The following is a 26117-nucleotide window of genomic DNA, read 5'->3' on the forward strand; positions in this document are numbered from 1 at the left end:
AAGAGGTTGTGATGATATGTACAGTTTTACTGACACATGTCAAAGTTGCAAAATTGTCCTTAGGCATTAACATTTGTTTTACCCTTAGGCGCAAAGGGGTTAACTTATAGGCACTTTAGGAGACTAGAATCTCTCAACTCAGCAGGTGGGGTAGCACCTTCAAAGGTAAACAGAGTTGTCAAGTGACCCCAAAACACCATTTGAGCAAAACCTTAATAGGACACAAGAGCAGAAGGAATGATTACAGTAAGGGTTCAACAGAACCCCCAAGGACAGACAAAACAGTTATATGTATCTTATCTGTAGCAATCATACTCCATATGGACTTGCTGTGACTGAGATATGATGTGATCCTAACCCCAACCCATCAGAACCAGCTGATCTTTAAGCCATAGCTACTTCAGGAGGCCCAAACCTCTCTACGCAGTGGGGGGAATATACGCTTTGATCAATCACCTTTGGAGATGCTAAGTTAATCCCAAATCTTTCCCCTATATATTAAGCAGTCTTAAAAAGTAAATATGTATTTATATTGGAGACTGTATACTAGGACACAGCATTTATGGATTTCTGGCATATGGAACAGTTCCTTTTTTTTTAGCTTTTCTCCCTTTTTATTTTATACAATACAGTGCCTTGAAAAAGTATTCACACCCCTTTAAATTTTTCACATTTTGTCATGTTACAAACCTAAATGTATTTTATTGGGCTATTATGTAATAGACCAACACAAAGTGGCACATAATTGTGAAGTGGAAGGAAAACAATAAATGGTTTTCAATTTTTTTTTACAAATAAATATCGGAAAAGTGTGGCGTGCATTTTTATTCAACACCCCCTTAGTCAATACTTTGTAGAACCTCCTTTCCCTGCAATTACAGCTGCAAGTCTTATTGGGGATGTCTCTACCAGCTTTGCATATCTATAGTATGAAATTTCTACTCATTCTTCTTTGTAAAATAGCTCATGCTCTGTCAGATTGGATGGAGAGTGTCTGTGAACAGCAATTTTCAAGTCTTGCCACAGATTCTCAATTGGATTTAGGACTGAACTTTGACTGGGCCATTCTAACACAAGAATATGTTTGATCCAAACCTTTCCATTGTAGCTCTGGCTGTATGTTTAGGGTCGTTGTTCCACTGGAAGGTGAACCTTCAACCCAGTCTCAAGTCTTTTGTAGGCTCTAACGGGTTTTCTTCTAAGATTGCCCTGTATTTGGTTCCATCCACCTTCCCATCAACTCTTACCAGCTTCCCTGTCCCTGCTGAAGAAAGCATCCCCACAACATGATGCTGCCACCACCATGTTTCCCAATGGGGATGGTGTGGAGGGTGATGTGCAGTGTTAGTTTTGTCCATGTAAAGCGTTATGCTTTTAGGCCAAAAAGTTCAATTTTGGTCTCATCTGACCAGAGCATCTTCTTCCACGTTTGCTGTGTCCCCCACATGGCTTCTCGCAAATTGCAAACTGGATTTCCTATGCCTTTCTTCTTGCCACCCTTCTATGAAGGCCAGATTTGTGGAGTGCACTAATACTTGTCCTGTGGACAGATTCTCCCACCTGAGCTGTGGATTTCTGCAGCTCATCCAGAGTTACCATAGGCCTCTTGGCTTCTTCTCTGATTAATGCTCTCCTTACCCGGCCTGCAGTTTAGGTGGACAGCAATGTCTTGGTAGGTTTGCAGTTGGGCCATACTCTTTCCATTTTTGGATGATGGATTGAACAGAGCTCCATGAGATGTTTAAAGCTTGGGATATTTTTTATAACCTAACCCTGCTTTAAACTTCTCCACAACTTTATCCCTGACCTGTCTGCTGTGTTCCTTGGCCTTCACGGATGGTTACACTGGATTTTAGTTAGGGGTATCAGAGTAAAGGGGGCTGAATACAAATGCACGGCACACTTTTCAGGTATTTATTTGTAAAAAAATTAAAAAACATTTATCATTTTCCTTTCACTTCACAATTATGTGCCCCTTTGTGTTGGTGTATCACATAAAATCCCAATAAAATACATTTATGTTTTTGGTTATAGCATGACAAAATATGGAGCATTCCAAGGGATATGAATACTTTTTCAAGACTCTGGGGGTTATTTACGAAAGGCAAATCCAATTTGCACTACAAGTGCACTTAAAGTGCACTTGGAAGTGCAGTCGCTTTAAATCTGATGAGAAGCTCTGAAATGAGGGGCAGCTCAACTGATTTTATCATCCAATCATGTGCAAGCTAAAATGCTGTTTTTTTATTCTCCTTGCATGTCCCCTTTGGATCTACAGCGACTGCACTTCCAAGTGCACTTGCAGTGCACTTTCAAGTGTACTTGTAGTGCAAAGTGGATTTGCCTTTAGTAAATAACCCCCACTGTATAGTTGTATTTCTCTGTCTTTTTTCTTTCTTGTATTTTTGTAATTTTAACCTTTGTATATATTTTTATGCATTGCCCACCTAGGGATATCAAATTGCAAAGTACTCTGGACTCACAACATGTTTACTTAGAAAACTTGCCGTTCTCCCAGTCCAGTCCATGTTGTTAACATGTGTGAGATGGCCCCAGCCTTACACCACTCCACAAACCACGTGCTGGCTTGAGAGGGTGTGGCTTGTGGAGGGGTGTAAGACTGAGGCCATCTCACACGTGTTAACAACATGGACTGGACTGGGAGAACGGCAGGTTTTCTATGCATACTACACACTACGGCATGGTGATGTTTCATGCCGACAAGGCATTCCTGCGCAACAGTGGGACAATATATATTTTCCTTTTTTTGCTTAGAGCGGCACTACAAGTATAAGCATTCAACGTGCTTACGTTATGGCTGTGTAACGAGCCCCTTGCTCGCTCGGTTCCACTCTCCCGACACTCCTCTGCAGCTATTGAATCAGATTGCAACGTCTGATGGTTCGGTCATCCAATGGTCCGGGATTAGGACCACAGCTCTGTGCCGTTCTAGTCCAGTTGTGATAGCTCAGAACAAACACCAGGCAGGCTGTATGTAAGTTCAACCAGGAATAATCTTTTATTACAAAATACAGGCTTTTATACACTGAAAGTGGAGGTGCAGACCTCCTGCTCATATTACTCTAACAATACAGCTGTAACCTAATTAACCTAATTAACATGAGCTAATTAACTAATCCCTTTAGACAGCCTAGATGACTCAGCCATGACAGTTAGGCCAGACTGGCCGTCTTGTAGTTCAGAAAATCCAATCAACATTATCACAATCAACATAGACTCTTCTTCACACAATAGCAGAGTTAATTAACATAAATAACAATGGGGATCTAATGACTCTTAGATCCCATAGTAGACTTATTTACAATACACATTTTAGCAGACAATAGACAGACAGGTGTTGGAATTTACATCAGCATCTCCTAACAGTATCTGTCCCAGCATTATGAATCAGTCACTATTCCAATATTCATGACAGGCTGCAATTAACGGTTTCCTAGAGTATAAAAATGCAGTATATATTTGTTCACAGTCCAGAACTAGAGTTGACAGCTCAAACCTGTTGATTACATTTTTAAGAGTGTGGTGCTAAATAATGCTATTGTTGTGGGTTTGATTGCTCTAATCCCCCAATCAAACCTTTTCACCTTGTCACGCTTTGGCTGTTGAGCAAAAATTCATGGCAAGGGAAATCCTAATATTGTGTATTGGGCCGATTCGCACTTATGCAATGTGTTTCCATGTGAATTTGGAAAAGGTACAGCTGAAATATTTTTGTCCCCTAATGCCCTGTACACACGGTCGGATTTTCCGACGGGAAATGTCGGATGTGAGCTTGTTGTCGGAAAGTCCGACCGTGTGTATGCTCCATCGAACATTTGCTGTCGACAACAAATGTTTAATAGCAGGTTCTCAAATTTTCCGCCAACAAAACTTTGTTATCGGAAAGTCCGATCATGTGTACACAAATCCGTTGCACAAAAGTTCACGCATGCTCGGAATCAAGCAGAAGGAGCTCCACTGGCTATTGAACTTCTTTTTTCTCGGCTCCTCATACGTCTTGTACGTCACCGCGTTCCCACCTTCGTAATTGTTGGCCAACATTTGTGTGACTGTGTGTATGCAAGACAAGTTTGAGCCAACAACCTTCGAACAAAAATCCACGGTTTTGTTGGCGGAAAGTCCGATCGTGTGTACACGGCAATAGACTTCAATGGAAGCACATTAAAAAAACACATGAAAAATACATAAAAAACATACAAAAACCCTTAAAAAAGCATGGAAATATACAGGTGCATGTCGAAAAAATTGAATATCATCAAAAAGTTAATTTATTTCAGTAATTCAATTCAAAAAGTGAAACTCATATATTATGTAGATTCATTACACACAGAGTGATATACTTCAAGCATTTATTTCTTTTAATTTTGATGATTTTGGCTTACAACTAGTGAAAGCCCAAAACTCAGTATCTCGGAAAATTTAAATATTACATAAGACCATTTGGCTTCAGTATAAATCAAACAAATAGGAAACATAAGGGGAATACAAAGACACTGAATTTCAAAAGAGTCAATTTCCCTAAACTATGAGCCTTGCTAGAAGGCATAAATTGGGATAAAGTCTTAGGAACAAAGAACACGGAGGAGAGATGGGTTTGCTTTAAGGGCATATTAAATAAGGGCATTAGCCAATGTATCCCATTGGGTAATAAATTTAAAAAGAGTGAACAAAAGTCCTGGATGGCTTAACTCCAATGTAAAAATGCATATAAAAAAAGGAAAGAAGGCCTTCAAAAAATACAAGGTTGAGGGATCATCATCAGCATTCAGCATTATAAAGAATGCAACAAGAAATGTAAGGGTGCAATAAGGACGGCTAAGATAGAACATGAAAGACACATAGTGGAGGCGTGCAAAAAAAATCCCAAGAAATTCTTTAAGTATGTAAACAGTAAAAAAGGGAGGACAGACCATATTGGCCCCATAAAGAATGAGGAAGGACAGCTGTTACAAAGGATGGCGAGATGGCAAAGGTATTGAATTTATTCTTCTCCTCAGTCTTCACGAGTGAATCGGGGGCTTCACTAACCAAAACTGCACTGTTTATCCTCATGACAGATCACAGGAAGCACCTCCATGGTTAACAGAGAACAGAATTAACATTAGACTTGGGAAACTTAACATTAATAAATCACCGGGACCAGGTGGCTTGCACCCGAGGGTACTTAGGGAACTCAGTCAAGTACTGTATTTATCGGCGTATAACATGCACTTTTTTCCCCTTAAATCAGGGGAAAATCGTGGGTGCGTGTTATACGCCGATCCCCTGCGATCCGGAGCTGCCAGATTTTCAAAATCGCCGACCGCGATTTGAAAATGGCGCCGCCGGCGCCGAAATACACAGTGCCGGTCCTCGGCTCTTCTCGGCCACTTTCGTCTTCACTCGAGCGCCGCCCGAACCTAGCCGAGTGTACTCGGCTAGGTTCAGATAGCTCCGCTCGGGACTACGAGTGGAGCCGAAAGTGAACGAGAGCCGCCGAGAAGAGCCGAGGACCAGCTCTGTGTATTTCGGCGCCGGCGGCGTCATTTTAAAATCGCGGTCGGCGATTTTGAAAGACAGGATGGCAGGGGTCCGAGATCACAGGATGCAAGGCTGCACTGGGGAAGGCTGCACTGACAAGGCTGCACTGGGGAAGGCTGCACTGACAAGGCTGCACTGGGGAAGGCTGCACTGGGGAAGGCTGCACTGACAAGGCTGCACTGGGGAAGGCTGCACTGACAAGGCTGCACTGGGGAAGGCTGCACTGGGGAAGGCTGCACTGGGGAAGGCTGCACTGGGGAAGGCTGCACTGACAAGGCTGCACTGACATGGCTGCACTGGGGAAGGCTGAACTGACAAAGCTGCACTGACATGGCTGCACTGACATGGATGCACTGACATGGCTGCACTGACATGGCTGCACTGGGGCAAGGCTGCAATGATGGGCATTTAAATGTAAGTTTTTTTTCCTTCAACTTCCCTCCTAAAAGTTTTTTTTTTCCTTAAGATTCCCTCCTAAATTGGGGTGCGTGTTATACGCCGGCGCGTGTTATACGCCGATAAATACAGTAATTGCCAGACCATTGTTACTAATTTTTACTGACAGTCTACTGACTGGAATGGTACCAGCTGATTGGAGAAAAGCCAATGTAGCACCAATATTTAAAAAGGGCCCAAAATACATCCCTGGGAAATACAGACCAGTTAGCCTAACATCAATAGTATGTAAACTCTTGCAGGGGATGATAAGGGATGATAATTAGAAGAAAAGAGGTTTAACCTTAAACTACGTAGAGGGTTCTTTACTGTAAGAGCCACAAGGATGTGGAATTCCCTTCCACAGGCGGTGGTCTCAGCGGGGGGCATTGATAGTTTCAAGAAACTATTAGATAAGCACCTGAACGACCGCAACATACAGGGATATACAATGTAATACTGACATATAATCACACATATAGGTTGGACTTGTGTCTTTTTTCAACCTCACCTACTATGTAACTATGCAAGACCAATAAAAAAAGGATTTTTAATACAGAAATGTTGGCTTACTGAAAAGTATGTCCATATACAGTATAGCATGTACTCAATACTTGGTCGGGGCTCCTTTTGCATGAATTACTGCATCAATGCGGCGTGGCATGGAGTTGATCAGCTTGTGGCACTGCAGAGGTGTTATGGAAGCCCAAGCTGTTTTGATAGCGGCCTTCAGCTCATCTGCATTGTTGGGTCTGATGTCTCTCATCTTCCTCTTGACAATACACCACAGATTCTCTATGGGGTTTAGGTCAGGTGAGTTTGCTGGCCAATCAAGCACAGCGATACCATGATCATTAGATCATTAAACCAGGTATTGATACTTTTGGCAGTGTGGGCAGGTGCCAAGTCCTACTGGAAAATGAAATCAGCATTTCCATTAGACATGTTCAATTAGTTTCGTCCAAATTAGTTTTTTTTTAACAAATTTTGACAAATTCGTTAATTTGGAAATATCTAAATAAACTAAAACCCGTTTAACACATTTTTCCGAATATTTGTAAATTCGAATATTCGAATATTTGTAAATTCGTAAATATGAAAATTCGAAAATTTGTAAATTCGAAAAATTAAAAATTTTTCCAAAAACAAAAAAATTCGAAAATCTGAAATAATAACTAATTAATAATAACTGAACTATTGCTAACTATTAAATTATAGGTATTGGAATTTCCAAATTTGGCTGTTAGTGAATGTATCGAATATGAATTCATCCGAAGTTACGAATTATCCGAAATAACGAATGGCGTATCTAAATGAATGAAACGTAACAAATTAATAATAACAAATAACAATAATAATAAAAAAATCTTTTAATTATTATTAATATTTATTATTAATTTGTTCCGGTCTATTTGTTTAGATGCAGCATTTGTTATTTTGGATAATTCGCAACTTCAGATAAATTTGTATTCGTGTTCACTAACAGACAAATTTGAGAGGAAATTCCAATACCTATGATTTAACCATCTCAATACAGTGCACTTTCACCCCCTTCCTGCCCAAGCCATTTTTCAGCTTTCAGCGCTGTCACACTTTGAATGACAATTGCGCAGTCATGCATCACTGTACCCAAATTAAATTTTTTATCATTTTTTCCCCACAAATAGAGCTTTCTTTTAGTGGTATTTGGGGAAGGAAGAGGGGTAGTACAGAGTATAACCAAAAGGGCGGACTTTTTAGGCTAGGAAACAATGGAAGAGAGACATACTATAACAATCAAATTTATTGAAGTTAACCACTTCAGCCCCGGAAGGTTTTACCCCCTTCCTGACCAGAGCACTTTTTACAATTCGGCACTGCGTCGCTTTAACTGCTAATTGCGCGGTCATGCAATGCTGTACCCAAACGAAATTTGCGTCCTTTTCTTCCCACAAATAGAGCTTTCTTTTGATAGTATTTGATCACCTCTGCCGTTTTTATTTTTTGCGCTATACACGGAAAAAGACCGAAAATTTTGAAAAAAAATGATATTTTCTACTTTTTGTTCTAAAAAAAATCCAATAAACTCAATTTTCTACTTTTTGTTCTAAAAAAAATCCAATAAACTCAATTTTAGTCATACATTTAGGCCAAAATGTATTCGGCCACATGTCTTTGGTAAAAAAAATGTCAATAAGTGTATATTTATTGGTTTGCGCAAAAGTTATAGCGTCTACAAACTAGGGTACATTTTCTGGAATTTACACAGCCTTTAATTTATGACTGCCTATGTCGTTTCTTGAGGTGCTAAAATGGCAGGGCAGTACAAAACCCCCACAAATGACCCCATTTTGGAAAGTAGACACCCCAAGGAATTTGCTGAGAGGCATGTTGAGCCCATTGAATATTCATTTTTTTTGTCCCAAGTGATTGAACAATGACAAAAAAAAAAAAAAAAAAAAAAAATTACAAAAAGTTGTCACTAAATGATATATTGCTCACACAGGCCATGGGCATATGTGGAATTGCACCCCAAAATACATTTAGCTGCTTCTCCTGAGTATGGGGATACCACATGTGTGAGACTTTTTGGGAGCCTAGCCGCGTACGGGGCCCCGAAAACCAATCACTGCCTTCAGGATTTCTAAGGGCGTACATTTTTGATTTTACTCCTCACTACCTATCACAGTTTTGAAGGCCATAAAATGCCCAGATGACATAAAACCCCCCCAAATGACCCCATTTTGGAAAGTAGACACCCCAAGCTATTTGCTTTGAGGCATGTTGAGTCCATGGAATGTTTTATATTTTGACACAAGTTGCGGGAAAGTGACAAATTTTTTTTTTTTTTTTTTTTTTTGCACAAAGTTGTCACTAAATGATATATTGCTCACACAGGCCATGGGCATATGTGGAATTGCACCCCAAAATACATTTAGCTGCTTCTCCTGAGTATGGGGATACCACATGTGTGGGACTTTTTGGGAGCCTAGCCGCGTACGGGACCCCGAAAACCAATCACTGCCTTCAGGATTTCTAAGGGCGTACATTTTTGATTTTACTCCTCACTGCCTATCACAGTTTCGGAGGCCATGGAATGCCCAGGTGGCACAAACCCCCCCCAAATGACCCCATTTTGGAAAGTAGACACCCCAAGCTATTTGCTGAGAGGCATGGTGAGTATTTTGCAGCTCCCATTTGTTTTTGAAAATAAAGAAAGACGAGAAAAAAAATTTTTTTTTTTTCTTTTTTCAATTTTCAAAACTTTGTGACAAAAAGTGAGGTCTGCAAAATACTCACTATACCTCTCATCAAATAGCTTGGGGTGTCTACTTTCCAAAATGGGGTCATTTGGGGGGTTTTTTTGCCACCTGGGCATTCCATGGCCTCCGAAACTGTGATAGGCAGTGAAGAGTGAAATCAAAAATTTACGGCCTTAGAAAGCCTGAAGGCGGTGCTTGGTTTTCGGGGTCCCGTACGCGGCTAGGCTCCCAAAAAGTCCCACACATGTGGTATCCCCGTACTCAGGAGAAGCAGCAGAATGTATTTTGGGGTGTAATTTCACATATTCCCATGGCATGTTTGAGCAATATATCATTTAGTGACAACTTTGCGCAAAAAAAAATAAAAAAAATAAAAAAATTGTCTCTTTCCCGCAACTTGTGTCACAATATAAATTATTCCATGGACTCAACATGACTCTCAGCAAATAGCTTGGGGTGTCTACTTTCCAAAATGGGGTCATTTGGGGGGGTTTTGAACTGTCCTGGCATTTTATGCACAACATCTAGAAGCTTATGTCACACATCACCCACACTTCTAACCACTTGAAGACAAAGCCCTTTCTGACACTTATTGTTTACATAAAAAAATAATTTTTTTTTGCAAGAAAATTACTTTGAACCCCCAAACATTATATATTTTTTTTAAAGCAAATGCCCTACAGATTAAAATGGTGGGTGTTTCATTTTTTTTTTTCACACAGTATTTGCGCAGCGATTTTTCAAACGCATTTTTTAGGGGAAAAAACACACTTTTTTACATTTTAATGCACTAAAACACACTATATTGCCCAAATGTTTGATGAAATAAAAAAGATGATCTTAGGCCGAGTACATGGATACCAAACATGACATGCTTTAAAATTGCGCACAAACGTGCAGTGGCGACAAACTAAATACATTTTTAAAAGCCTTTAAAAGCCTTTACAGGTTACCACTTTAGATTTACAGAGGAGGTCTACTGCTAAACTTACTGCCCTCGATCTGACCTTCGCGGCGATACCTCACATGCATGGTGCAATTGCTGTTTACATTTGACGCCAGACCGACGCTTGCGTTCGCCTTAGCGCGAGAGCAGGGGGGACAGGGGTGCTTTTTTTTTTTTTTTTTTTTTTTTCTTTATTATTATTATTTTTTTATCTTATTTTTAAACTGTTCCTTTCATTTTTTTTTTTTTTTTAATCATTTTTATTGTTATCTCAGGGAATGTAAATATCCCCTATCATAGCAATAGGTAGTGACAGGTACTCTTTTTTGCAAAAATTGGGGTCTATTAGACCCTAGATTTCTCCTCTGCCCTCAAAGCATCTGACCACACCAAGATCGGTGTGATAAAATGCTTTCCCAATTTCCCAATGGCGCTGTTTACATCCGGTGAAATCTAAGTCATAAAATGCTCGTAGCTTCCGGTTTCTTAGGCCATAGAGATGTTTGGAGCCACTCTGGTCTCTGATCAGCTCTATGGTCAGCTGGCTGAATCACCGGCTGCATTTTCAGGTTCCCTGTTGAGACAGGAGAGCCAGAGAAAAACACGGAAGACGTTGGGGGGGGAGGGGCATTCCCTCCCACTGCTTGTAAAAGCAGTCTAGAGGCTAATTAGCCGCTAGGATTGCTTTTACATGAAAGCCGACCGCTGGCTGAAAAGAATGATACCAAGATGATACCTAAACCTGCAGGCATCATTCTGGTATAACCACTCAAAGTCGTGAATGGCGTACCTGAAGACAAAAAAATGGTTAACAATAAAGCACAGTAAACGGTAAGGTATAAAAAATTGCATACCTGAAAAGCAAACATGATAAAACATAATAACAATAAAACATTGCAGAATATAATACAGTAAAAAAGAACAGAACAATAGAGAGAGAGAATAGAGAGAGAAAGAACAATAAAACGACAACTATTTTTTTTTTATTTTATATTTTTGTATGTGTTTTTTTTTTTTTACACTTTTTTTTGTAACTAACTTTTATAACTGTAACCGGTTCCAGGTTCGGGTCTCTCAAAATGCGATGGCATTTTGGGAGACCCTGTGAAAGTGTGCCTAGTCTGTGGAATGCTGTACCCTACGCTAATACTCAACTAGTGCATGGTAGCGTTCAAAATATTCACCAATGCAAAGACCAGGATTGTCAGGACAGGAGGGACAATAATAGCGGGTGTCACGTCTATATCCGCGCTTGCTGCAGACACGACATCTTTTTTGGGGGGTTCGTTGGGTAGGGGTACTCGGGAGGACATAAAGAAAATGCCTCTCATGCAGCCGACTGCATTTGGTTGGGGATGTGAATGGGGGAAGTACGGGCGCTGCAGAAGTGGTGAAGAAGGGCACTATGGGCACGACGGGCCTGTGTTCGTCTTCTTGGTGGCAGCGGGACACTACTTGTGCTTGCCACCTCACCAGCTTGAACTGCACTTATGGGACTCGCCACGTCACCAAGTGTTACTGCAGTGCTGGTTTGACTACGACCGGGGTGTACTAGGCCGCTGGTGCTTGCCAGTTCACCAAAACGCTACCAAAAAAACTGTTAGCGATCGCAAGGATCAGGCCTGACTCTGCGAACGCTGCAGTTATGCGTTTAGTGTTTTGTAAGTGACAGTGATCGATCGATACTGCACTTGGGTGGGCTGGGCTGGGCCGGGCGGAGGGGCAAAACGCAGGTGCTAGCAGGTATCTGGGCTGATCCCGCTAACACTGCGTTTGTGGGAACCCTAAACTGCTGGGGACGCTAGTATAGATCTGATCGGATCAGATATTGATCCGATCAGATACTATACCACTAAGGGAGGCGTATGCTGCGTGCGTGGGTGTTAGCGGTACTGGCGCTAACCTGACGCTGCCTGGGGCTGGTGCTTGCCAGTTCACCAAAACGCTACCAGAAAAACTGTTAGCGATCGCAGGGATCAGGCCTGACTCTGCGAACGCTGCAGTTATGTGTTTAGTGTTTTGTAAGTGTCAGTGATCGATCGATACTGCACTTGGGTGGGCTGGGCTGGGCCGGGCGGAGGGGCAAAACGCAGGTGCTAGCAGGTATCTGGGCTGATCCCGCTAACACTGCGTTTGTGGGAACCCTAAACTGCTGGGGACGCTAGTATAGATCTGATCAGATCAGATATTGATCCGATCAGATACTATACCACTAAGGGAGGTGTACGGTGCGTGCGTGGGTGTTAGCGGTACTGGCGCTAATCTGACGCTGCCTGGGGCTGGTGCTTGCCAGTTCACCAAAACGCTACCAAAAAAACTGTTAGCGATCGCAGGGATCAGGCCTGACTATGCGAACGCTGCAGTTATGCGTTTAGTGTTTTGTAAGTGACAGTGATCGATCGATACTGCACTTGGGTGGGCCGGGCAGAGGGGCAAAACGCAGGTGCTAGCGGGTATCTGGGCTGATCCTGCTAACACTGCGTTTTTGGGAACCCTAAACTGCTGGGGACGCTAGTATAGATCTGATCGGATCAGATATTGATCCGTACAGATACTATACCACTAAGGGAGGCGTATGCTGCGTGCGTGGGTGTTAGCGGTACTGGCGCTAATCTGACGCTGCCTGGGGCGACGCATATCACCGCCGGGCGATCAGGGGGCTAAACCTTTATTAGGTAATAAACGGCGGGTGCCCTGACACTATAAAAAATAAACAAACTAACCAGCGTCACCCGTAACACTTATATGGTGATCAGTGGTGAAAGGGTTAACTAGGGGGCAATCAAGGGGTTAAAACATTTATTAGATAGTATATGGGGGTCCCTGTCGCTATAAAACGCTGACGGCGAACCTAAATATTTACGTCTCTAACTAGCGTCACCAGCGACACTAATACAGCGATCAGAAAAATGATCGCTTAGTGACACTGGTGACAGGGGGTGATCAAGGGGTTAAAACTTTATTAGGGGGGGTTAGGGGGGTATCCTAGACCTAAAGGGGGGTAATACTCACTGCCCTAACACTGTAACTGTCACAAACTGACACTATGCAGTAATCAGAAAAAAAAAAAAAAAAAAATACTGCTAATGTCAGTTTGTGACGGGGGGGGGGGTGATTGGGGGGGGGGTCGGGGGGCGATCGGGGGGGGATCGGGGGTGTAAGGTATGCCTGGCATGTTCTACTGTGTGTGTTTGTGTGTTGTGCACTTACATGTCTTCTCTCCTCGGCGCTGGGACGGAAACTGCCAGACCGAGGAGAGATGACATCACATCCTCTGCCTGTGTGAAACTACACACAGGCAGAGGAGGATTCCCATTGGCTGGGAGCGATCGCGAGGGGGGGGCCACGATCGGATGGTCTCCCCCTCGCCTCCCGACGCTCCCAGTCAAATGCCGACCGCCGATGGCACCGGGGGGGGGTGCGATCGGACCCCCCGCCCGCGGGAGGCAGATCACGTACAGGTACGTGATTCTGCCTGCCCGTGCCATTCTGCCGACGTATATATACGTTAGGCGGTCGGCAAGTGGTTAAAGTGGATGTAAACCCAAATTTTTTTTTATCATACTGTAGAGTATAAGATTTCCTATCATTTGAGCCCAGTCTTGCCACACAGAGTTAATCCATCTCTGAGCAATCCTCTTTTATTGTTCAGTGAGAAAAATCTTGACAAACTGAGAAAAACTTTGTCAAATACTCCCTCTTGCTATAAGTGACAGCTTAAGACACAGGCATTATTTTTTAATTCCCTCCCCCACTCCTTTCTTCAGCAGCTCTGCAAGGATTGGCTGTTCCCCACCTCAGCATGATTTGGCATGCAGAAGTCATGTGGTTACTTTCCTGTCTTTTCACTGGATGTTAGAGATCATAGCAGAAGTTCAGTGTTAGAAATACACAGGAGAAAATGAATATTGACAAGGAGTGTAGAGGTGGGTGGGGAGTCTACTGACATCACGACTCCACCCACCGAACTCCAGACAACAGACCCGCCCACAGAATCTGCAGTTTTTCGGGTCTCATAACAGACAGAGGGGAGACATTTGAAAGGTAAAGATACATGCAGGAGGCATGTATATCCTTATAGATAACCCCTATGGCAGTAGTTTAGAAAGGATGACATTGGGTTTACATCCACTTTAACAATTACATAGAAAAATCAAATTAGATAAAAGTATGAAAAATTTGCATCTATGCTTAAGTGCAGTGAGCCCTTTGTGTCTACGCATTTCGCTGCTAGGCTTCTTCAGGACACAGCCAAGGTTCAAAGACGAAGCAGATAAGAGAATATGTTTCTCTATCTTGGTTTAGGGTATAAGTCATTTATAGCCACGATAAGATGAGCGGTATATTTAGACGCTACGAATCAATAAAATACAGCTGAATACATAAACAGGGGCAGATGGAAAATTAACATTCCTCGTATGCAAGAGGCAAAAAAGGGGGGCCAGAAGGCATCCAATCATATGGGTCCTTAGTTAGATTTCAGCAGTGCTGATAGGTATATAAAGCCTAAAAGCATGACGCTGCATAGCCAGGATTTTATCAAAAAGATATGCCCCAGGGAGACAGCAAACCACTGCACACACTCTCTTCCATTGTTTCTTAGCCTAAAAAGTCTGCCCTTTTGGTAATACTCTGTACTACCCCTCTTCCTTCTTCAATATTACAGACGTGGCTGTATTTTGTGCACTTTTTATAGTTGATTAGTGGTATTTGATCACCTCTGTGGTTTTTATCTTTTGCTCTATAAACAAAAGAAGAGTGACAAGTTTGAAAAAAACACAATATTTTTTACTTTTTGCTATAATAAATATCCAATTTTTTTCTTTTTTTTTTAAACACATTTTTTTCCTCAGTTTAGGCCTATATGTATTCTTCTACTTATTTTTGGTAAAAGAAAATCGCAAGAAGCGTATATTGATTGGTTTGCGCAAAAGTTATAGCGTCTACAAAATAGGGGATAGATTTATAACATTTTTATTATTTTTTTTTTTACTAGTAATGGCGGCGATCTGCGATTTTTATCATAACTGCGATATTGTGGCGGACACATCGCACAATTTTGACACATTTTTGGGACTATTCACATTTATACAGTGATCTGTGCTCTAAAAATGCACTGATTACTGTATAAATGTAACTGGCAGGGAAGGGGTTAACACTAGGTGGTGATCGAGGGGTTAACTGTGTTCCTAGGGAGGTGTTTCTAACTGAAGGGGGAGGGGACTCACAAGGGGGGAGACCGATTGGTGTTGCTCTATACTGAGAATACACATCGGTCTCCTCTCCTCTCTGACAGGACATGGATCTGAGTGTTTACACACACAGACCCACGGTCCTGCCGTGTTACCGGGCAATCGCGGGTGCCCGGCAGTCATCGCGGCCGCCGGGCACGCGCATCGGGTGCCCAGTGACACGGCGGGCGCGTGCGCGTCCCCTGGTGGGCAGGGAAGGCGAGGGCATCATATGACTCCCTCCCAGAACGAGAGCAGCGCTGCCCTGGCCGTCATATGACAGCCGGCGGGCGGCAAGCGGTTAATAGGGAGTTAAAGGGAGTGAAAGGTAAATACTGTAGCGCTAACTAAGCAAATACATAAATGAAAAGGGTGGTGGAGAAAAATAATGCAACAAATCAGATATACAAAGTGTCCAATAAATGTACATAAACTCAGTGAATGAGTGACCAAACACCAGGGGGCCCTGAAAAATGTGAAAAAATATACAGGTGTGTGGGTTATAGTCCAATCAAGGCTGATCTTCTAGTGAAGACCCGAACACTGTTGGATATGGTGGACATCAAAGATATTGCATTATCAATAATAGAGAAGTGCGTGTGCCCTTACCGGAACAGGTGGACTCCTATGTCAGCGACATGGAGTCATACAGACATGATGCCACAAATGGCCAAAGTGTGGAGCTCAGCAGGGTCCAAGACTTCCAGGGTGGGATCCAGAAAAGAGATGGAAAACCTCCAAATGGACCTACAATCCTTGGTGCATCAAACTGGATCTTGATGGTAGGATCAACAGGACTCAGGAGCCACTCTCAGCAAAGCATTATGTGGAAAAAGAAAATGCTTCCACGTGGTGTAGATTAAAAAAAATGGTATTTTATTTCTAAAAAACAGCATACAAGTATAAAAGTGATCACAAAATAAAAACTGGGGAATGTGGAGAGTGATAAGCCTAAAAACCCTGAGTCTACAATATTGAACTTTTTCACAATATTCTACTTTTCCGAGATATTGAATTTTGGGTTTTCACTAGCTGTAAGCCATATTCATCAAAGTTAAAAAAAAAAAAGAAATGCTTGAAATAAATCACTTTGTGTGTAATGCTTCTATATAAAATATATGATTTTCACTTTTTAAATTGAATTTTTGAAATAAATTTAACTTTTTGATGATATTCTATTTTATTTAAATGCACCTGTATATACATTAGGGATCAGGGATCAACAGTGGGTGAACAACATCATATGCCACTGGCCTCACCCTACACGCGTTTTGTCTGGTCTTCATTGGATAAAGTACGGTATTCCCCGTTGATCCCTAGTGTGGTGTGTTTTGCCAGTGTTACCTATTGTGAGTATATCTACTTTTAATAAATCATGTGGTATTAGTATACTACTGTTTGGTCTTTTGTTATTTCTCCTACCCATTATTACTTTGAGGTGCTGGCTTTGGATAACCAGTGAAGGACTGTGGAGGTGATAGAGTCAGTGGTATCCTAAGTGGTGACCCCCAATTGGATGATTTCTGCAATGTTGATGTCAGGGACCTGCCAGGACAGAACGGGGGTATGTGCGTGCACGCATGTCCAATCCTGGCCAGACTAGACAGCGGCGCCGGTATGCGCGTGTGCACCAGCGCGCGCCTCAGGTGAACGTGCGTGCGCAACCAGTGTGCGCGCGTGCACGCTAAGCAATGCTTGGCGGCAATAGGCTGTCAAAAGGACAGCAGCTGCACTTGTGCAGTGCTGTTTGATCTGCAGCTCTGTGCCTAGTAACCTGTACCCTGCCAGTTGATCACCTTTATTGACCCGGCTCTGTTGACCTACCCGTTATCTCCAATCCTGACCTCGGTTTGCCTGACCCTGCTTATATTTCCTGCTTGTTACCTGTTGCCAACCTCTGCCTGTTTATCTGACCCTGTTTCAGCCTGCTACATTAACCTGCCTGATTACCTACTCCGACCCGGCTTGTCTGACCCTGCTACTGACTCCTGCCTTGCTCTGTGTATTTCATGTGTTGACCCGCCTTGTCTCACCCAGCTCCAGCTTGCTGCTGATCCTGCATCTACCAGCTCATCAGGTTGCTGGCCTTCTCCTGCCTCTGCTGTCATCTGCAGTTCCAGCCATTCCTGGAGGGTCATCATCCTACTACTGTGCCATCTGCTACAACTTCCACAGGCACTCCTACCTCACTGTGCTCACAAGACCACTGTCCCCATTCCAGTGGCTCCTGAGCCAGGGCTGTAAGAGAGGTCTCCTCCTACAAGTCAGGCTCTACTACGAGGTACGTAACAGTTGATCTCTTATCATTTGAAGATCATTACTGTTTGGTAAGGGAACTGGCGCACTTGCCTGTGGGGTGGTTTGGGATTCTTAGGTCAGCCATAGTCTGTTTGAATCTCGGCCGGTTCAGCAGGAACCGGCCGAGATTCAAATTGTGTGTGGGCAGGCTGAGTGTACCAAGTTGATCGATCAATCAGCTTGGGCACAACCAGCCTGCAGTATTCACTTGCGATTATCACTAGCACCTGCTATAGTCGCTAGCAATAGTCACTGTCTTCTCCCAGTGGGGACAGCTTCCCCTGTCCGCTTCCCCACCGGGAGCAGACACTTGCTTGCCAGAAAGAAGGGATTCTCCTGTCAGCATTGTCTGTGTTGATGGGGGAATCATGCAAATTCACACTGTCTATTAGGGTTGCCACCTTTTCTTCAGGCCAAACCCAAATACTTTAGCAGCCTGGAATACCCTTGGGTGCCCCAAGGAGAGTAGTAATGCAGTGCACATATCGTGCAACAGCAAACAGTGGGTGTGGCCAAATTGCTCTTGCTGACATCATCGTCCTGCTCCCCCAGTGATGCCGATCCTGCCCCAGACAGCCGCCCACAGCTCCGGGATGGCAACAGATTTGTGTGTGGCTATCTTGGTTACTTGGGGAGCCACAGCCCAGTCTAAATTATGTGTCCGAGTTTCAGTCCGCCTGAAACCCGGACACATGATTCAAAACCCGGACTCTCTGGGTGAATTCCGGACAGGTGGCAACCCTACTGTCTATGGCCTGTCTAACATACACTGACACTAATCTGCACGCAATCTGCAGACACACAATGCACTTTCATGCAGATTAACAACAAATTTATACTGAGCATACAGGCACTAGTAACATAATGCACCAATCTTCTGGAAGCATGAACTCTTAACTTAGGACACAGAAGATACTTATTAATTTTATCATTTAATATTCATAGGAGGGCTGTGCATGAAAATATGTACAATGGTAAAAATTTCATAAATTCAAGAAAGAAAAAGGACATACAGAAATGTGGCTACTGTATATGCTAAAAAAAACAAAAAGAGGAGAAAAAGAGGAAAAATATTATCATTCCCTACACCTACCCTTTTGGCTCCATAGACCTCAATGCAAGTACAGGAAAAAAAAACACATGAAAAATGCAGGAAAAACTAATGAAAACATATAAAAACAATTTTAACCACTTCCCGACTGCCGCACGACAATGTACGTCCTAAGTTTGAACGGGGATATCGTTGTTATGGCAGCAGCTAGCTGCCATAACCCCGGTATCCCTGTTTTCGTGCGGCGGCCGGCTTTCAGATAAAAGTGGTCCCTGCGGCGGATTCGCCGCGAGATCACTTTTATCGGTGGCGGGAGAGGGGCCAAAACGTCACTTCCGTCCACGCCTCTTAAAGGCATATTTTTTCAAATGTCATTTTTCTAAATGACTTTTTTTTTTTTTTTTTTTTTTTATTGCATTTTAGTGTAAATATGAGATCTGAGGTCTTTTTGACCCCAGATCTCATATTTAAGAGGTCCTGCCATGCTTTTTTCTATTACAAGGGATGTTTACATTCCTTGTAATAGGAATAAAAGTGACACAATTTTTTTTTTTTAAACAGTGTAAAAATTAATAAAATATTGTAAAATAAATAATAAAAATAATAAAAAAAAATTTTAAAACCCCCCTGTCCCGACGAGCTCGCGCGCAGAAGCGAACGCATACGCGAGTAGCGCCCGCATATGAAAACAGTGGTCAAACCACACATGTGAGGTATTACAGCAACCGAGAGCAATAATTCTAGCCCTAGACCTCCTCTGTAGCGCAAAATATGCAACCTGTAGAATTTTTTAAACGTCGCCTATGGAGATTTTTGAGGGTAAAAGTTTGACGCCATTCCACGAGCGAGCGCAATTTTCAAGCATGACATGTTGGGTATCAATTTACTTGGCGTAACATTATATTTCACAATATAAAAAAAAATTGGGATAACTTTACTGTTGTTTTATTTTTTTATTCAAAAAAGTGAATTTTTTCCAAAAAAAGTGCGCTTATAAGACCGCTGCGCAAATACGGTGCAAAAAAAAGTATTGCAATGACCGCCATTGTATTCTCTAGGGTGTTAGAAGAAAAACCATATATATATTGGGGGTTCTAAGTAATTTTCTAGCAGAAAAACCTGTTTTAAACATGTAAACACCTAAAATCCAAAACGAGGCTGGTCCTTAAGCGGTTAAAAAGCGTGAAAATGCACTTGCATGTGTGAATCTAGTCTTACCGCTTGTGTGCTTTTTATTTCAATAACAAAGTCACACAACTCTATGCTAGAGTCCAGAGTACAGTTTTCAACATTTTAACCACTTCAGCCCCGGAAGGATTTACCCCTTTCCCGACCAGAGCATTTTTTGCAATTCGGCACTGCATCGCTTTAGCTGACAATTGTGCGGTCGTGCGACGTTGTACCCAAACAAAATTGATGTTCGGTTTTTTCCCACAAATAGAGCTTTCTTTTGGTGGTATTTGATCACCTCTGTGGTTTTTATTTTTTGCGCTATAAACAAAAAAAGAGCGTCAATTTTGTAAAAAAAAGCAATATATGTTACTTTTTGCTATAATGAATATCCCCCAAAAATATTTAAAAAAACTAATTTCTTCCACAGTTTAGGCCGATGTGTATTTTTCTACATATTTTTGCTAAAAAAAAAAATCGCAATAAGTGTATATTAATTGGTTTGCGCAAAAGCGAACACAAATAAGGGGATCGATTTATGGCTTTTTATTGCTTTTTATGGCTCTTTATTATTAATTTTTTTTTACTAGTAATGGCGGCGATCAGCGATTTTTACCGGGACTGCGACATTGCGGCGGACAGATCGGACACTTTTGACACTATTTTGGGACCATTGACATTTATACAGCGATCAGAACTAAAAATAGCCACTGATTATCATATGAATGTCACTGGCAGGGAAGGGGTTAAACACTAGGGGGCGATCAAGGTGTTAAGTGTGTTCCCTGAATGTGTTCTAACTGTAGGGGGGATGGGCTCACTACAACATGACAGAGATCACTGCTCCCGATGACAGGGAGCAGTAGACAGTAGATCCCTGTCACGTTGCTAGGCAGAACAGGGAAATGCCTTGTTTACAAAGGCATCTCCCCGTTCTGCCTCTCCTCACCGCAATAGCGGGCCGCCGGCGAACATTGTGTTCGTGGGACACGCAGGCATGCTGCCGCGGCGAGTGCACCCTCTAGGTGGATATTTCAAAGGGACGTACGGGCATGCCCTATTGCCTGCCGGTGCCATCTTTCCGACGTAAATCGGCGTGCGGCAGTCGGCATGTGGTTAAATGAGAATTAAAATTTCATTTAGTTTCCGTCTATGAAAGGTTAGTTGACCCTGACGTGATTTGAACACGCAACCTTCTGATCTGGAGTCAGACGCGCTACCGTTGCGCCACAGAGTCATGTAAGGGGATGGCTTTGCACTATTTTTAGGTATGTAAACTGTTATGTACTCATGTATAGTTCATGAAATACCTAGCAATCTCTGGCTGGTTAGCACACAGTGATAATAATACCAAGGTTTCCAGTTTCCATACATTCTATGTAAATTCTAGAAGCTGAATTTGTTTACACTGTACTGTATATGTCACAGGATACCAGATAATGATTTCCCTTCCTAATCATCTCTTGGTGTTTGCACATCTACCTATGCATGCACAATAGAATGCCATTCATTTCGGTAAATTTTTACTTTAACCACTTCAGCCCCGGAAGATGTTCCCCCTTAATGACCAGGCCATTTTTTTTGCCATACGGCACTGCGTCACTTTAACTGACAATTGCACGGTCGTGCGACGTTGTACCCAAACAAAATTGACATCCTTTTTTTCCCATAAATAGAGCTTTCTTTTGGTGGTATTTAAACAAAAAAAGACCTACAATTTTGAAAAAAAAAAAACAATATTTTTTACTTTTTGCTATAATAAATATCCAAAATAAATAAATAATTTCTTCATCAGTTTAGGCCAATATATATTCTTCTACATATTTTTGGTAAAAAAAAATCGCAATAAGCGTATATTGATTGGTTTGCGCAAAAGTTATAGTGTCTACAAAATAGGGAATAGATTTATGGCATTTTTATTCTAAATTTTTTTTTTTTTACTAGTAATGGCGGTGATCAGCGATCTTTAGCGGTATTGCGACATTGCGGAAGACAGATCGGACACTTTTGACACTTTTTTGGGACCACTGACATTTATACAGCGATCAGAGCTATCAAAATGCATTGACTACTGTATAAATGTCACTGACAGGGAAGGGGTTAACACTAGGGGGCGATCAAGGGGTTAACTGTGTTCCCTGGGAGGTGTTTCTAACTGTGGGGGAGGGGACTGACTGGAATAGGAGAGAGATCGCTGCTCCTAATCACTAGTAAGGATGGGCTCAGGCGTGTTCGTAGCTCCACATGTCCGAACCCGCTAGGACACTTATAGGGCGTACACACGGTCGGACTTTGTTCGGACATTCCGACAACAAAATCCTAGGATTTTTCCAACGGATGTTGGCTCAAACTTGTCTTGCATACACACGGTCACACAAAGTTGTCGGAAAATCCGATCGTTCTGAACGCGGTGACGTAAAACACGTATGTCGGGACTATAAACGGGGCAGTGGCCAATAGCTTTCATCTCTTTATTTATTCTGAGCATGCGTGGCACTTTGTCCGTCGGATTTGTGTACACACGATCGGAATTTCCGACAACGGATTTTGTTGTCGGAAAATTTTATCTCCTGCTCTCCAACTTTGTGTGTCGGAAAATCCGATGGAAAATGTCCGATGGAGCCCACACACGGTCGGAATTTCCGACAACACGCTCCGATCGGACATTTTCCATCGGAAAATCCGACCGTGTGTACGGGCCATTACACTGCGCAGCGCTAATCACAGGCAGTGAGACATTTCACGATCTGTGCGGCCGTGGATTGGGAAATGTCGCACTGCCGGTAATTAGCGCTGCGCAGTGTAAGCTTCCTGGTGGGCTCGGGCATGTGGAGCTGCGAACATGCCTGCGCCCATCCTTAATCACTAGGAACACACAAACACTCTGAACTCCCCTGTCAGAACGGGGATCTATTTGTTTACATTGACAGATCCCCGTTCGGCTCTCTGTGGAGCGATCGTGGGCGGCCGGCGGACATCGCGGCCGCCGGTCACGCGCATCAGCTTCCCCACCCTGCATCCAAACCCTCATAAGGACGATAGGCACACTGGACGTGACACGGGAGGCCGAGATCGGCGCTCGTGGATTATATGCCCATTTTTATTGATTCAATTGTGAGTAAAATAGTAGCCGTTTCTAATAAACCTTTTTTGAAATGTACTGCACTATTAGAGATTTCTTCTTTGCATATCACCACTGAGGAGAGTATCGGGGAGGACCCCCAGGAGTCTGAAAGAGGAGGCCTTTCCGTTTCCACAGTCTTTTAAGCTGTGTTCACCATTTTAAACATCCTTGGAGGTGGGCGGAGATATCTGGACCCCTAGAGAGAGACCTCATTTTTCTATATGCTGTTACCTTGCAGCAGTAAGGTGAGTGGGATAGAGAGCACTGAGGTGTCACAGCAACTTTAAAGAAATAGACACCAGTCACCTTATTATTCTTTGGTTGGAAGAAGGAATTCATCTATCATTTTTTTGACACTGTTATGTCTTCACTTGGACTTTTTTAGTTTACACCAGTCACTGCACATATATGTAGCGACCTCCCGGACCTCTAGGGGTCTGATGGTGACCTCCAGAGTCAGGGGGAGCTGACATCCCTCTTTGTAGAGTGGGTTACTAGGCATAGTGGGTGTAATGCAAGATGGAAGAATTGGGCGCCAGATTTATTGTCTCTTAACAAGAACTGTGGGAGGGCAGGATTGGGCCAGGACACCCTTAGGTAGATGCCATGTTAATTGTCAGACTCCAAAACACTATAGGTAGACAGCTATACAGGGAAAGGCCTCCAGCCAAATGCCACATCTGTATAGGTAGGACCGCTGTCTCCTATGGCAACTGAACTTGTAGCAGTCACTAAAGGTAGTCGTACATAACTCTTGGTAACACAGAATAGTTCACGAGAGGTCTTCACTCACTGAGCTTCCAGTCTCTCTCTAGACTTCCAGATCCCAGTCATCAATGGATCTCCTGAGCTAATCCGCTATATACTCCTCAAGCGTGACCCCTGCTGGGTCCGTGGCTTGGCATTTGTTGGAGCTTTCCCACTGCTTCACTGTCCCCAGCTGGTGAGAAGAAGGCTGGTGCTCTGATACTTGCTTAAGCTTACTCACAGTAGTCTCTGGTAATAAGGTGGATAACCCCTTAGTGGTGACTGCTTCCCCTTTACCACCGACCACAACTGGTTCCCCATCCGGCTGAACCTCTGCAACTCGGTTGGACTCCAATCCTGCAGTCCCAACCTTGCCCTGCTTCTCCTGCTCCTGGATAGGCCTCAGGCAGCCTAGCAGCCAGGTGTCCCCGGGATAGGCCTCTGGTTTACAGCCTAGCAGCCCCGGGCGACATAACACACGTCCACCCAGACAGCCGTCCAGGTGGCACAGAACCCCGATCACCTGACTCCACCCAAATAAATAGGCTCTCCCAGCAGGCCAAGTGACTAAAGAAACCCCTGCCAATTGGCTGAGATACCGCATCCATTCATGATCTGACCTTGCTATGCCCCTGTCAGTCTAATGTCACCAGTCACAGTGCCGCCTAGTGACAAAGAGAAAAGGTGTAGCAATTCCAGAAATAGAGGGAAATCAGTGGATCTTCTAACAATTAGCCAGGACAATTACTACCTGGCAAACTAAATTTGTTAGCAACCCTGCCTAAACACCAGGGTGCTACGTATATATGATTGGCACATTTGTGGTCACTTTGCACTTTATTGTTATTTTAGTTACTGCACTATTTAATTGTACTGTGTATATATATATATATATATATATATATATATATATATATATATATATATATATATATTATGTTTTTGATTGAATTCATCCATTTTATTCATATTGACCTCACTTTTTTGATATAACACCACTTGACAGTGCAACACCACTATTTTATTATTCATTCCTATAACATTGCTGGAGCTAGAGGGACCTCAGGTAAGTATTAGGGGAGCTGAGGCACACAGAAGGCTTTTTATCTTAATGCATACAATGCATTAAGATAAAAAAGCCTTCTGCCTTTACAACCACTTTAATTATTAAAGAACTTAAGATATAAATTGCCCAGTGGCAGGACAATTTTCTATCAGTGAGATCAGGGATAGCATGAATGAATTATTGGCCTATTTCTATTTGCTGGTCAAACCAAGTCTATTACCACTTGATAAAAAAAAGCATTTCTTGCTGCTAAATTGCCTGTAAAGTATTTTTAAACAAAATAAATTGCTACTGCTTTATGTAAGCCAAGCTAATTGTAAAAGAAAAAAAAAACATCCATTTCCAAAAGTGCACTATTGCTGAGACTGTCCATGAAAAAGGCACTGCTCCATAACACCCCATACAGCCTTAAAGTGATATTAAAGGCTTGCTGTTAAAAAAAATTAAAATAAAATAAAAACATGTCATACTTACATGCTCTATGCAGTGGTTTTGCACAGAGCAGCCCTGATTCTTCCCTTCTTGGGTCCCCCGCTATCACTCCCGGCTCCTGCTGAGTTCCCCCAGAGCAAGCAGCTTGCAATGGAGGCACCCAAGCAGGCTCGCTCCCTAGCCGCTGCTCTGCATGTCCATTGACACACACAGAGCCGTGGCTCGGCCCCCGCCCCCTCTCTCTCCTCAATGGCTCACTGGCTGTGATTGACAGTAGTGGGAGCCAATGGCTCCCACTGCTGCCTCAGCCAATGAGGAGTGAGAGTCCCCGGAGAGCCAAGGCTGTCATGCACATCGCTGGACAGCGATGGGGCTCAGGTAAGTATTAGGAGGGGCATAGAGAAGGTTTTTTGCATAGAATGCATGAATGTAAAAAAAACTTAAGCCTTTAGAACCACTTTAAGGCATCTCCCAAGCCTGTAATTTAATGGATGTGTGTATTTTCAATACAACACAAAAAGGCACCACTTTAATTAATGAGGCGAAGATGCTATTCAGTAAAGGTTGGCTGGTTTTTCCCAGGTGCTCAGGCATCTGTATTTTTAATGTTGAGTTTGAAGCCTCATGAAAAGACCTCCCTGCTGTACAGTATTTTTTATTTTTTTGCATTGGTTCATGTCCCCTATGACAGTTCCAAGCTCCTTAGAGACTTTTTTTGGCAGTAGCTTACATATTAGCTCTAACCAAGCAGATTTGACCAACCTTAACCACAATTTATACTAATACTCTGCTCTTAAACACACCAAAAATACATCATGACTGCCAGTGATTGGT

At 42.8% G+C, this 26117-nt stretch overlaps 1 non-coding gene across 1 annotated transcript; it reads right to left on the bottom strand.

The window, feature by feature from the left end:
• Positions 1–21079: 21079 nt before the first annotated feature.
• Positions 21080–21151, bottom strand: TRNAW-CCA (transfer RNA tryptophan (anticodon CCA)). Its single transcript has one exon. It is a non-coding gene; the product is annotated as a tRNA-Trp (tRNA).
• Between the last annotated feature and the right edge of the window lie 4966 nt (positions 21152–26117).

The sequence above is a fragment of the Aquarana catesbeiana genome, linkage group LG03 (genome assembly GCF_042186555.1).
Source record: "Aquarana catesbeiana isolate 2022-GZ linkage group LG03, ASM4218655v1, whole genome shotgun sequence".
Classification (NCBI taxonomy): domain Eukaryota; kingdom Metazoa; phylum Chordata; class Amphibia; order Anura; family Ranidae; genus Aquarana; species Aquarana catesbeiana.